The following is a 13,785-nucleotide window of genomic DNA, read 5'->3' on the forward strand; positions in this document are numbered from 1 at the left end:
AAAACTACTATATCCAGCAAAACTCTCAATCACCATAGATGGAGAAACTAAGATATTTCACGACAAAACCAAGTTCACCCAATATCTATCCACAAACCCAGCCCTAAAAAGGATAATAGGAGGACAACACCAATACAAGGAGGGAAACTCCACCCTGAAAAAAGCAAGATAGTAACCTTTCATCAAACCCAAAAGAAGTTAAGCAATCAAATTTAAAAAATAACGTCAAAAATGATAGGAAGTAACAATCACTATTCCTTAATATCTCTTAACATCAATGGACTCAATGCCCCAATAAAAAGACACAGACTAACTGACTGGATACGTAAACAGGACCCTACATTTTGCTGCTTACAGGAAACACACCTCAGGGTCAAAGACAAACACTACCTTAGAGTAAAAGGCTGGAAGACAATTTTACAAGCAAATGGTCTCAGGAAACAAGCTGGAGTAGCCATTTTAATATCAGATAAAATTGACTTTCAACCCAAAGTCATCAAAAGAGACTCTGAGGGACACTTCTTGCTGGTCAAAGGAAAAATACAACAAGAAGAACTCTCAATCCTGAACATCTATGCTCCAAATGCAAGGGCACCCTCTTTCATAAAAGAAACTTTATTAAAACTCAAAGCACACATTGCACCTAACACAATAATTGTGGGTGACTTCAACACTGCACTTTCCTCAATGGACCGATCAGGAAAACAGAAACTAAACAAGGACACAATGAAACTAATTGAAGCTTTGGACCAATTAGATTTAACTGATATATATAGAACATTCTATCCTAAAACAAAAGAATATACCTTTTTTTCAGCACCTCATGGTACCTTCTCCAAAATCGACCATATAATTGGTCACAAGACAGACCTCAACAAATATAAAAAGATAGAACTAATCCCATGCCTCCTATCTGATCACTATGGAATAAAAGTGGTCTTCAATAGCAACAGAAACAACAGAAAACCCACATACACGTGGAAATTGAACAATACTCTACTCAATGACACCTTGGTCAAGGAAGAAATAAAGAAAGAAATTAAAGACTTTTTAGAACACAATGAAAATGAAAACACAACATACCCAAATCTATGGGACACAATGAAAGCAGTGCTAAGAGGAAAACTCATAGCCCTGAGTGCCTCCAAAAAGAAAATGGAGAGAGCATACATTACCAACTTAATGACACACCTGAAAGCCCTAGAACAAAAAGAAGCTATTTCACCCAGGAGGAGTAGAAGGCAGGAAATCATCAAACTCAGGGCCGAAATCAATCAAGTAGAAACAAAGAGAACCATACAAAAAATCAACAAAACTAGGAGCTGGTTCTTTGAGAAAATCAACAAGATAGATAAACCCTTAGCCAGACTGACCAAAGGGCACAGAGAAAGTATCCAAATTAACAAACTTAGAAATGAAAAGGGAGACATAACAACGGAAACTGAGGAAATCCAAAAAATCATCAGATCCTACTACAAGAGCCTGTACTCAACACAACTGGAGAATCTGGAGGAAATGGACAATTTCCTTGACAGATACCAAATACCAAAATTAAATCAGGACCAACTAGACCATCTAAACAGTCCCATAAAGCCTAAAGAAATAGAAGGAGTCATAGAAAGTCTTCCAACCAAAAAAAGCACAGGACCAGATGGTTTCAGTGCAGAATTCTACCAGACCTTCAAAGAAGAGTTAACACCAATACTCTTCAAACTATTCCACAAAATAGAAACAGAAGGAACACTACCCAATTCCTTCTACGAAGCCACAATTACGCTGATACCAAAGCCACACAAAGATCCAACAAAGAAAGAGAACTTCAGACCAATTTCCCTTATGAACATCGATGCAAAAATACTCAATAAAATTCTTGCCAACCGAATCCAAGAACACATCAAAACGATCATCCACCATGATCAAGTAGGCTTTATCCCGGGAATGCAGGGTTGGTTCAATATACGGAAATCCATCAATACAATCCACTACATAAACAAACTCAAAGAACAAAACCACATGGTCATTTCATTGGATGCTGAAAAAGCATTTGACAAAATTCAGCATCCTTTCATGCTTAAAGTCTTGGAGAGAACAGGAATTCAAGGCCCATACCTAAACATAGTAAAAGCAATATACAGCAAACCGGTAGCCAGCATCAAACTAAACGGAGAGAAACTTGAAGCAATCCCACTGAAATCAGGGACCAGACAAGGCTGCCCCCTTTCTCCTTATCTTTTCAATATTGTACTTGAGGTACTAGCTCGGGCAATTCGACAACATAAGGAGGTCAAAGGGATACAAATTGGAAAGGAGGAAGTCAAACTATCATTATTTGCAGACGACATGATCGTCTACCTAAGTGACCCAAAGAACTCCACTAGAGAGCTCCTACAGCTGATAAACAACTTCAGCAAAGTGGCAGGTTACAAAATCAACTCAAGCAAATCAGTGGCCTTCCTATACTCAAAGGATAAGCAGGCTGAGAAAGAAATTAGGGAAATGACCCCCTTCACAATAGCCACAAACAGTATAAAGTATCTTGGGGTGACTCTTACCAAACATGCGAAAGATCTGTATGGCAAGAACTTCAAGACTCTGAAGAAGGAAATGGAAGAAGACCTCAAAAAATGGGAAAACCTCCCATGCTCATGGATCGGTAGAATCAATATAGTTAAAATGGCCATTTTGCCTAAAGCACTATACAGATTCAATGCAATACCCATCAAAATCCCAACTCAATTCTTCACAGAGTTAGAAAGAGCAATTATCAAATTCATCTGGAACAACAAAAAACCCAGGATAGCTAAAACTATTCTCAGCAACAAAAGAAAATCTGGGGGAATCAGTATCCCTGACCTCAAGCAATACTACAGAGCAATAGTGTTAAAAACTGCATGGTATTGGTACAGTGACAGGCAGGAGGATCAATGGAACAGGACTGAAGATCCAGAAATGAACCCACACACCTATGGCCACTTGATCCTCGACAAAGAGGCTGAAAACATCCAATGGAAAAAAGATAGCCTTTTCAACAAATGGTGCTGGTTCAACTGGAGGTCAGCATGCAGAAGAATGCGAATTGATCCATCCTTGTCTCCTTGTACTAAGCTCAAATCCAAATGGATCAAGGACCTCCACATAAAGCCAGACACTCTGAAGCTAATAGAAAAGAAACTGGGGAAGACCCTTGAGGACATCGGTACAGGGAGAAAGTTTCTGAACAGAACACCAATAGCGTATGCTCTAAGAGCAAGAATTGACAAATGGGACCTCATAAGGTTACAGAGTTTCTGTAAGGCAAAGGACACCATCAAGAGGACAGATCGGCAACCAACAAATTGGGAAAAGGTCTTCACCAATCCTACATCAGATAGAGGGCTAATATCCAATATATATAAAGAACTCAAGAAGTTAGACTCCAGAAAACCGAACAACCCTATTAAAAAATGGGGTACAGAGTTAAACAAAGAATTCTCACCTGAAGAACTTCGGATGGCGGAGAAGCATCTTAAAAAATGCTCCACTTCATTAGTCATTAGGGAAATGCAAATCAAAACAACCCTAAGATTTCATCTTACACCAGTCAGAATGGCTAAGATTAAAAATTCAGGAGACAGCAGGTGTTGGAGAGGGTGCGGAGAAAGAGGAACACTCCTCCACTGCTGGTGGGGTTGCAAATTGGTACAACCACTCTGGAAATCAGTCTTGCGGTTCCTCCGAAAACTGGGCACCTCACTTCCAGAAGATCCTGCTATACCACTCCTGGGCATATACCCAGAGGATTCCCCACCATGTAATAAGGATACATGCTCTACTATGTTCATAGCAGCCCTATTTATAATTGCCAGATGCTGGAAAGAACCCAGGTACCCCTCAACAGAAGAGTGGATACAAAAAATGTGGTATATCTACAGAATGGAGTACTATTCAGCCATTAGAAACAATGAATTCATGAAATTCTTAGGCAAATGGATGGAGCTAGAGAACATCATACTAAGTGAGGTAACCCAGACTCAAAAGTTGAATCATGGTATGCACTCACTAATAAGTGGTTATTAACCTAGAAAACTGGAATACCCAAAACATAATCCACACATCAAATGAGATACAAGAAGAAAGCAGGAGTGGTCCCTGGTTCTGGAAAGACTCAGTGAAACAGTATTTGGCAAAACCAGAACGGGGAACTGGGAAGGGGTGGGAGGGAGGACAGGGGAAGAGAAGGGGGCTTACGGGACTTGCGGGGAGTGGGGGGGGGCTAGAAAAGGGGAAATCATTTGAAATGTAAATAAATTATATCAAATAAAAAAAGAAGGGTTTAGTTGGGGATCATATTATATATCCATATATATGACAACATAAAGGATGTAAAATACTTCAATAAAAAAGTTTATATTTTTCTGAAAAAAAAAAAAAGAAAAGAAAATATAGTTCATTTATACAATGGAATACTACTCAACCATTAAAATGAAAGCTGATGAATTTTGCAGGTAAATGGATGAAATTAGAAAATATCATCGTGAGTGAAGTAATACACACCTCAAAGTACATGCATTGTATGTACTTACATGTAGGTGGATATTAGCCATAAAATACAGGATAACTATGCTATAATCCATGGATCTAAAGAAGCCAAATTACAAAAATGGCCCAAAGGAGAATGGATGAGCCTTTCTCAGAAGGGGAAAATAGCTATTGAAAATGATAGAAGCAGGGAATTTGGTAAGAGAGGGGTTGAGGGTGGTGCCCAGCGAGGGGCGTTAGATGTGAGTCAAGCAGGGGAGAGAAAAGGGAAGACAGAGGGCGGAGCAATCTCTTGAACCTGCCAGAGGCCTGGGATTGCTGGAAGCCTCAAGAGGTGAAGGGGTGGCAAATCTAGGTGACACTCATAGCAGTGGGGTATGAATCTGAGAGTGTCCACTTCTTCCAGCCAAGATAGACTCCCAGTTGATGGATAGGTGCAATAAATCACCTACAAAGCCTTTGACTGGAAATGTGTCCTGCCTACAAGGAGTGTGGAGACAAAGATAGGGCCAAAGCTGAGAGTAGGTTGAATGAATAGCTTCCCCAAACTTGATGTATCTTATGGGCAAAAACCAGTCCCTGCCACTAATAATGATATTCTGTTATGCTTGCAGTCAGGAACCTAGCAAAACTGTCCTCCTAGAGGCTCCACCAAGCAGCCTTGAAAGAGATGCAGAGACCAACAGTCAAACTTTAGATGGAGCTCAAGGAGTTTTATGGAAGAGTTGGGAGGACAGGGACTCCAGAAGAAGACCGACAGTCAGCTAACCTGGACCATTTTGGATTCCCACTGCCCTAACTACCAACCAAAGAGCTAGCATGGGCTGGACTTAAGCTCCTAGCACATATGTAGTATATTAAAGTTTGTTCTCATATACAAAGGAATAGTCTTGCATGTCTGGCCTCACAGGGAGAGGTGTGCGAGTCTTGTCATGACTTGATGTGCGGGATGGGGGGTTAGGCCTAACATCCAGAGTTCCTTCAGGCAGGAGAAGGTCAGGGTAGAATGGAGGAAGATCTGTGTGAGGGTTCACTGGGAAAAATGGAAGGACTGATATTGGAATGTAAATTGAATAAAAACATACTTTTAAATGAAAAGAACAGCAACAAAAAGGAAGAAAAGGCAAAATAAAAAAGAAAAACTTTGGAATAGCCAACTTTCCACTCTTCGTTTTGCTCACTATCCTTTTTTGCTGTCAAGGGTCTTTTGTGTGACCATATGAATTATGGGATTATCTTTTTCTATTTCTGTAAAAAATGACATGGAGGCTTTTACTGGGATTGTGTTAGCTGTACAAATAATTTTGGTAAAATGGATAGATCACAGTGAAGTGTTCACAGCTTCAGTCCTTCTCAACCATCAACCACTCTGGCCAAAGGGAAATTTGAGCATAGCACGGCACCCTTCTGATGTTAGATTTTTCTTATAGCATAATAAATATACACAGTAATGAAACTCATTGTGTATGCCCACTTCCAAGAATATTACTTCACAAATGTCTAAATCCAACATCTAAATATCTAGAAGACCCCTGGTATGTTGAAAGTTACTATTGTATCTAAAGGTGGATATGGGTGGGACCTGGATTCAGAACAAGAAGTGTTTGAAGTAACTCTGAAGACTGGTCAGTGCTTTGCACTATAGACAAATGTCTAGTGTCAGAAAAGGATTCAGAGTCTGCACCAGTCTTTGTGAACTCATTGTCTACATCTTCCATCTTTCTGTCACTATGACATTCAAAAATCCCATGCACCTTGCCACCCCTTTCAAGTCTGTATTGTTTCCCTTTTCTATGCTTCAAACTCTATGAGGGACTCTGTATTTATACCAGTTCAACCTCCTTAGTAGTTACCTTCATATCCTAAGTTCCTTGTCCAGTATCTGTGGCTTCCATCTTCTTGTTTCGTGCTTGTATCAATTGATATATCTGATTCTAACCCTTATTTTCTCTGTATTCTACCTCAAATGTTTTATAGCACAAATTCTAGGACGTTCAGTTCCCTGATGACCTCACTCCATACTCTTGGACCTCTTGAGTCTTTATTATTTGCTTTGCATCACTTTTCATCAGCTTGTGTCCACTGTAGTGATGACCCCTTACCTCCATTATATTGTGTTTACTTTACACCCTCCTCATTGTCTATATCGTCCCCCAAATTGTTTCCCTTTTCAATATTACTCTAGTAGAAAATGTTTTCTAAAAGCTGTGTTTTATTGGTTATACCTCAGCTATGTTACTGCTTTTAAAATGTGGAGACTTCTAAAAGTCAAATATAACTGAAGGTGGTCAGGAAGAGTCTCACTCTTGAAACGGTGTGGTGATTTTCATTTTATCCTCTGTTATTGTTGTTGTTATATTCTTTTCCAGTGACAGAAATGGAATGGATGCTTGTAGGAAGAAAGAACCTGGGAGCAGTCAAGTCAGGGAAAGCTGTAATTCGGATATATTTATGAGAATGGAATATTTTCAATAAAGTATTAACAAAAAATGATTTTCCAGTATTTACCATGAAAATCAAATGATTTCTGTTGTTGAGTCCATTTGTATAATACTTTACATTTACTAATGGCTATATGTGGAAGAATCTCCGCATCCTTAGAAAAAAATGTGATGCTATGAAAAATCACTTTATTTAAGGAACTCACAAATAAATACATTAAAATCCTACAATGAAATAGCCAGTCAAATGTCAGATGAGTATTTGCTCAGGCCAAATTTCTTTACATTTCAATGAACTACAATAGTTAGAATAGCCATGTTGAAGTCATAGAGCTTTGTTTAAGGTTTTACATTGTCTGTAGAAATTATAATTTGATACTTCTATACACCAGGAACAAAATTAAACTGACAACATTGAAAATAGAAATATAATTATTTTATATCATCTTTTAAAAATTCTGGGTATTTTTACCTGCCTATCACTTAATATTACCTTTCTTTCTAATTCTTTCTAATCTACCTAATATTACCTGCTTTCAAAATTTGATAATTAAGCCTATACTTATACCATTTTCATATACATGTAAGCATTAAAATATAGGATCTTCATATGAAGGAAAATGTGATTTTTTTTTTCTGATTTTGATTGAGCCAGATTAATTTTATCCATTATTAATAAATAAATTTAAAATAGTTTTTGTGATTCTGTATTTAACTGCAACAGAATTATAGTCCATTTTATATATGAGAAATTTAAATTTTGATTTACTTTTTTATGAATATGTAGGAGGGCTTCATATCATTACAACAAACATCTCAGTAATGATTATTAATGTACAAATACTTCTTTGGTATGATATGGAGATATCTGGGCATATGCCCAGGAGTAGAACAGTTGGGTCAAATAGTAGTTCAATTTTCAACTTTGTGGGCATCACAAAACTGATTTTCATAATGTTTGTATTAATTTTGTCAAAACTCTTTTGATGACCATGATGCAAAACAAGATAAAAAGAGAATACTAGCAAACCAAATTTACAATCAAATATTCCTGATGATTTAGAAACTCTCAATAAAACTCAAGATCCTGTCAAAACCATCATTCATTTTGAAATCATTTCTGTATGTGGAGAAAAATATTAATCCTATTTTTATGGTCCTGGTACAGTAATTTTGATGGGACCAGATCCTCCTAAGGAACAAATTTAGGGCCAGTAATGTTTTTAAATTCCCTTGCTGTTAAAATGTAGGATCCACAATATCTTTGTGAAATTCCCAAGCAGCCAGTCTGCCCTGATAGAGTGATGGCCAAAGGCTGGAAGGGGATTTCACCTCCTTCTCCTTCACCTCATCAACCCCATCGTCCTCCTCCTTATCCTATGCCCACTCCTCCCCTCCTCTTCCTCCGCCTTCTTGCAGGTCCCATTGCACATCATGTAGGCAAAGGGAAGACTCTTAAGCGCACTACTGGTCCCGTGAAATATGATAAGCTCATGTAGAACCAGTCAGCTGGCAAAACTCCCATACTCATTCTGGTTGATTTTTTAAAAAAAGAAAAAGAAAAAAGCAAAACAAAACAAGGAGCTACTGATTTAATTCTCTGCACTGAACTTTTGAGGAAGAGTGGGAGTTAAAAACCAGATAACAAGCAAAATAAATTATTTAAATACTTTAAAAAAAAGATTAAGGGATGGTGTTTCTTATCCAGACCAAGTGAGTCTGGGCCTAACAGAGTAGTGAGAGAGAAGCGATGTGAGTGATCACCTCCAGACTCCAACTGTGATTATGCCAGAGAGCAGTGCGTCCTCATAAGATGAAGGAGAAAGTGTAGAAAGCCAGAAAGGAGGCCACTAGGGACAGGATGGTCTGCGTGGCTCTGGATTCAGGGGAGTTTCTCATGGAACCTGAGAGCTGTGCATGTGTTGAACCCTCTTTTTATGACTGTACAGAACGATAACCACGGAGCTGCTGGACCAGGCAATGAGCACAGAAAAGATTTCAGGGCACGCCACCAATGCTGCATAAAGTGAATCATTCATTTCAGCATGGTTGACAATGGAGGAGTACTCACAATCTAGGTTTCCTGTGATGTTTTTGCTATTCCTTTTGAGAAAACTACAAACCTCAAAAATATCAATTCTTAAGGTGCATATCATCAAATAAATGGTGTGTGTAAAAATTAATAATACCATTTAAAATATTTCTATGTTCATAGATAAGAAAATCTGAATGATCACAAAAATATTCAAATGATGGTTCAAGTGACAATATCTCATTAAGAGTTAGCTTTTAAATCAAAACGACACTGAGATTCCACCTCACACCAGTCAGAATGGGTAAGATAAAAAACACAGGGACAGCAGATGCTGGAGAGGATGTGGAGAAAGAGGAACACTTCTCCATTGTTGGTGGGATTGCAAGCTGTTACAACCACTCTGGAAATTAGTTTGGTGATTCCTCAGAAAATTGGACAAAGTACTATCTGAGGACCCAGCTATACCACTCCTGGGCATGTACCCAGAAGATGCTCCTACATGTAATATGGACACATGCTCCACTATGTTCTTAGCAGTTTTATTTATAATAGCCAGAACCTAGATAGAACCCTGATGCCCCTCAACAGAGGAATGGATACAGAAAATGTGGTATATTTACACAATGGAATACTACTCAGCAATTAAAAACATTGAATTCATGAAATTCTTAGGCAAATGGATGGAACTAAAATATATCAGAGACTTCTCTTTCTCATTGTTCTGACCTCAAAGTTTCTAGCATTTTCCACAGTATAGCTGGTCAGCATTCATGGATCTAAAAATCTTCAATTACTTCTTCCAACACAAATCAACATAATTAACTTTTAGATTTCCAACTGTGTTACTTAAAATATCTGAGTGTTTCATATAGACATATGTGTTTTATGCACATCTAAAATGATTATTTCTTTCCAATTCCTTTCATTTCTTAACCACCACCCACTGATATTCCCTCCAAATATCATGTGTTCCTTAAACAAACAACAAAATCCCTAAGTCTTCTGTGAGAAACTATTGTGTGCCTAGGTGACGCAGTGATGGAATTATGAGGAGTCTCTAAAAAGTGGAAATCTTACAGAAATCTGACACTTCCTCTCTCAGAAGTTACCTGGTGTGTGTGACTCTGTGTGTGTGTATGTGTGTGTGTGTGTGTGAGTGTGTGTGTATGACTGTATGTGTATATATGTATGTGTGTGTGTATGTGTGTGTGTGTGTGACTCTGTGTGTGTGTGTATAAATAAAACCTCCTTGTTTCATAATATGTTCTTTATTTCAGGGCTAACCAGTTGATAATAAAAGACCAATTGAGAGGCACTTCTCATGAAAATGATATTTTTTCCCATCTCAACATTCCTTGGTTGTCTCTGATTATAACTCTATGATTTGGACTAAGTGATATTCACCCTGTTTATGTTACCATGCCTATCAGGATCATCATGAGAACTTGAAAAAGTTAATAAAAATGGGAAGCAGTCACTGAAGGCTGTCTGTTTTACCTGTAAGAGTCTCAGGTATTTATTCTGAGCAGATCCTTGGAACTCTTAAGGGATGTCATCCTGTATAGTCTGCAGTCTCTGATATGTAATCTCCTACAACATCAGCTATCTGCATTCTATACATACCCATTCTCTGAAAATTTTACAAACTCCTTGGTTTGGTTAGAGTTATCAGTGGTAGTTTTCTTGAAGCATGAACAGTCTTGCCTGTTCACCAGTTACAAGGACCACAAAAAGCACCCCAGTGCTATTCTTAAAGTTACCTCCATAGCTATAGGAAATCTGCATCTACTATATTAGCTGAACTGGATGTTTCACATTTGGTCTCTGATCTTTCACATTCTCTTTCATCTCTCTCTGTCTCTCTGTCTCTCTGTCTCTCTGTCTCTCTGTCTCTCTGTCTCTCTCTCTCTCTCTCTGTCTCTCTGTCTCTCTGTCTCTCTCTCTCTCACACACACACATTTATCATTTGTATATAACACAGGTTCTGATATGTGTGGTAGTTTCTAAAAAAGAAGGTATAATTTAACATTTCTGTGATTTGGCTCATGTGAACTCATAAAGACTGAAGCAGCAATCACTGGGCCTAAACATCATGGTAAACAGCACAAGGTCCTCTGGATATATAGTATGGCTTTGAGTTTATTATCTTTATGGGACCCATGAATGTAGAAATAAATGAGTTTCTGGTTCCTGTACCTTAACTTGTGGCTTCTTTCTTTTTACCTTGTCTTGTCTTGCCTTATTTTGATATGACAATTTTTGTTCAATCATACATTTTATTTTGTTGTGGTTCATAGTTATGTCTTAGAAGCCTGTCCGTTGCTAATGAGACTAAAATGAAATACATCTGGATAGGAGAAAAGGTGGGAGGAATGGGGAAGTGTAGAAGAAGAAGAAACTGTATTTAGATTATATATAATGAGAAAAAAATCTATGTTTAATTAATGAAAGAAAGAAAAATATTAGCAACATTCAAGATCACATAAAAATTTTGATTCATTTTTAATTGACTTTTGTAAAAGACTTGAATCACAAATTTTGTCTTAAGTGGCTAGTGGAGATGCCTATATTCCCAGGCTTTATGGAAGACTGTTGGACAAGGTTAAGAGCAATCAAATAGGAGTGTATCTGGGGCACCTGCGTGCAAAGCACCTTGGAGATTATTTTTCATGGGACAGGAGTCACCTGAAGCACAAGTTTATGGCTCTCCATCTTGGCAGTTTGCCTTTCAGTTAGAAAATGGTATCTGCAACACGTGCGTGCATCGGTCAAGATGCCAAGAGTTCCTGACACAATGAAAGCCAGAAGAAGGGCAGCTTTATCGTCGGTTTGTTCACTAGCACCACCTGGGCACACTCTAGTAGATACAAACTGTAGAGTACAGTGGGCCAACACAGTATGATCAGCTCCTGCAAGATGCTCATTCCAGTAGCAGAGAAAGCTCCAAGCACGTTTTGGTTCATTTACATAGACAATGCCTTAACTTTCCTTATTGATCTCTTAGAGTGACAAGTGGATAAGCAATTGGATAATGAGAAACACTTAAATGTACATACTTATATTTAAATTAGGAGATAGTTATTTTTTTCTTAACCAGTGAAAACTGAACCTGGACACAATGAGTGGTGAGAGCAAATGGAGCAGAAGAGGGAAAACACAGAGAAATGAGATGATTGACGCTCATCAGACACCAATTGTGATTATGCAAAAGAGCAATGCAGCCTCTTAAGATGCAGTAGAGTACAGCGAGTCAGAAATGTAGATAATTGTGTGAGGATGTTCTGGGTAGCTCTGGATTCAGAGGAGGATCAGTTGGAACCATGAGAGCTATGGATGTGTTAGACCCTCTGCTGCATCTGTACAGAATGACAATCACAGTGCCACTGGACCGGGCAACGAGCACAGGAAAGAGAACTTCAGAGCACACCACCAATGCTGTATAGAGGAAGTCACTGATATCATCACTGCCTATAAGGAAACAGTATCTAAAATCTTGTATTCTTGTGACAATTTTTCGATTCCTTCTGATAGTTGTGTATACAAAGAAAATGAAATTAATCAACATGTGCGAGACCCACAGGAGGGAAATGGAGCAGCCATGACTTATGAAGCTATAACTTTATGATATTTCCAATAGAGTTTCCTGGGATTGATAGTTATGGTTTGGAAAGCACTTAAAAGACAGGTGGTGCAAGTGGACACTCTTCTACCAAATCCCTGAATGTACAATAGGAGCTCACATCCAAAATTATTGGGGAATTCCTTCGGTCCCCAAACTGACAATGTTGGGAGCATTCCCGAAGAAAGAATGATCAAGGTATTGGCTGTCACTAGGTGAAAGGGAATGAAATTTGTAGACTTTAATGTGTGTTCTGATGAGATAGCAGAGTATGAGAGAGGAATTTGCAAACATTCCAGCTAAAGTTTGTAATAAGAAAATGATTCGTAGTGCCATATCCCAGAGGCCCGTTCTGTCATTCATGATAATTTCCTTTAGAGTATGGCCACAGAAATTGTTTGGACAAAATGGTAATGTCAACTGTTATAAAGGGGAACACCTTTAACCCATGGAGGTACTGAGAGGATTAAACAGAAATTCCTTTAATCACAGGAGCACAAGTCCAGCATAGACCACATAAAAAAAGACCTCATCTCACACACTGTTGCAAAAGTCATTATTCCGCATGCTTGCTACTGTGCATTTCTCAACACCACAGAATGCACATACTGATGAAAGGGATCAAGTCCCCTAGAAAATGCAGCACTCAGGATGATGTGATGTTGGCCTGTGAAGAATAGTGAAAGGCAATGTAAATAAAGATAATGTAAGATGATCAGAATATACTGTTATCTGCTAGTGATATTGGAAAGAAATCAACTTCAAGAACAACCACGAAACTTAAATAAAGCAATTTTCAAATAAAATATTTTTATTGATTATTTGAGAGTGTTATATAATTTCCCCAAATCATACTCACTTTTCCATCTTCCCATGTCAACTGTTATGCTTTTAATAAAAATAAAAATTGTATCAATATAGTATAAAAATAAAAAGTAGAAAAATGCTATTGTAGGAGAGAAGGCAGTGAGTTAGACAGCTCACCAGTGCAGTGCAAAGGAGGAAATGGACAGGACACCATTTCTATTCTTTGAGAGAAGGTGTCAGCAAACCATTCTTAAATTGAGTAAGATCTCTTGCAGAAGCGAACAGTTGATCTTTGAATCAGCACTAGTCCGAGCCTAGCATTCCCAGAAAGGGCTATGATTTACACAACACTCATCCGCCATGCA

The 13,785-nt window shown here is 38.2% G+C and overlaps 1 pseudogene; it reads right to left on the reverse strand.

The window, feature by feature from the left end:
- Positions 1-11,762: 11,762 nt before the first annotated feature.
- LOC127673938 (vomeronasal type-1 receptor 4-like) lies at positions 11,763-12,976 on the reverse strand (annotated as a pseudogene).
- Between the last annotated feature and the right edge of the window lie 809 nt (positions 12,977-13,785).

Source organism: Apodemus sylvaticus, chromosome 1 (genome assembly GCF_947179515.1).
Source record: "Apodemus sylvaticus chromosome 1, mApoSyl1.1, whole genome shotgun sequence".
Lineage (NCBI taxonomy): Eukaryota > Metazoa > Chordata > Mammalia > Rodentia > Muridae > Apodemus > Apodemus sylvaticus.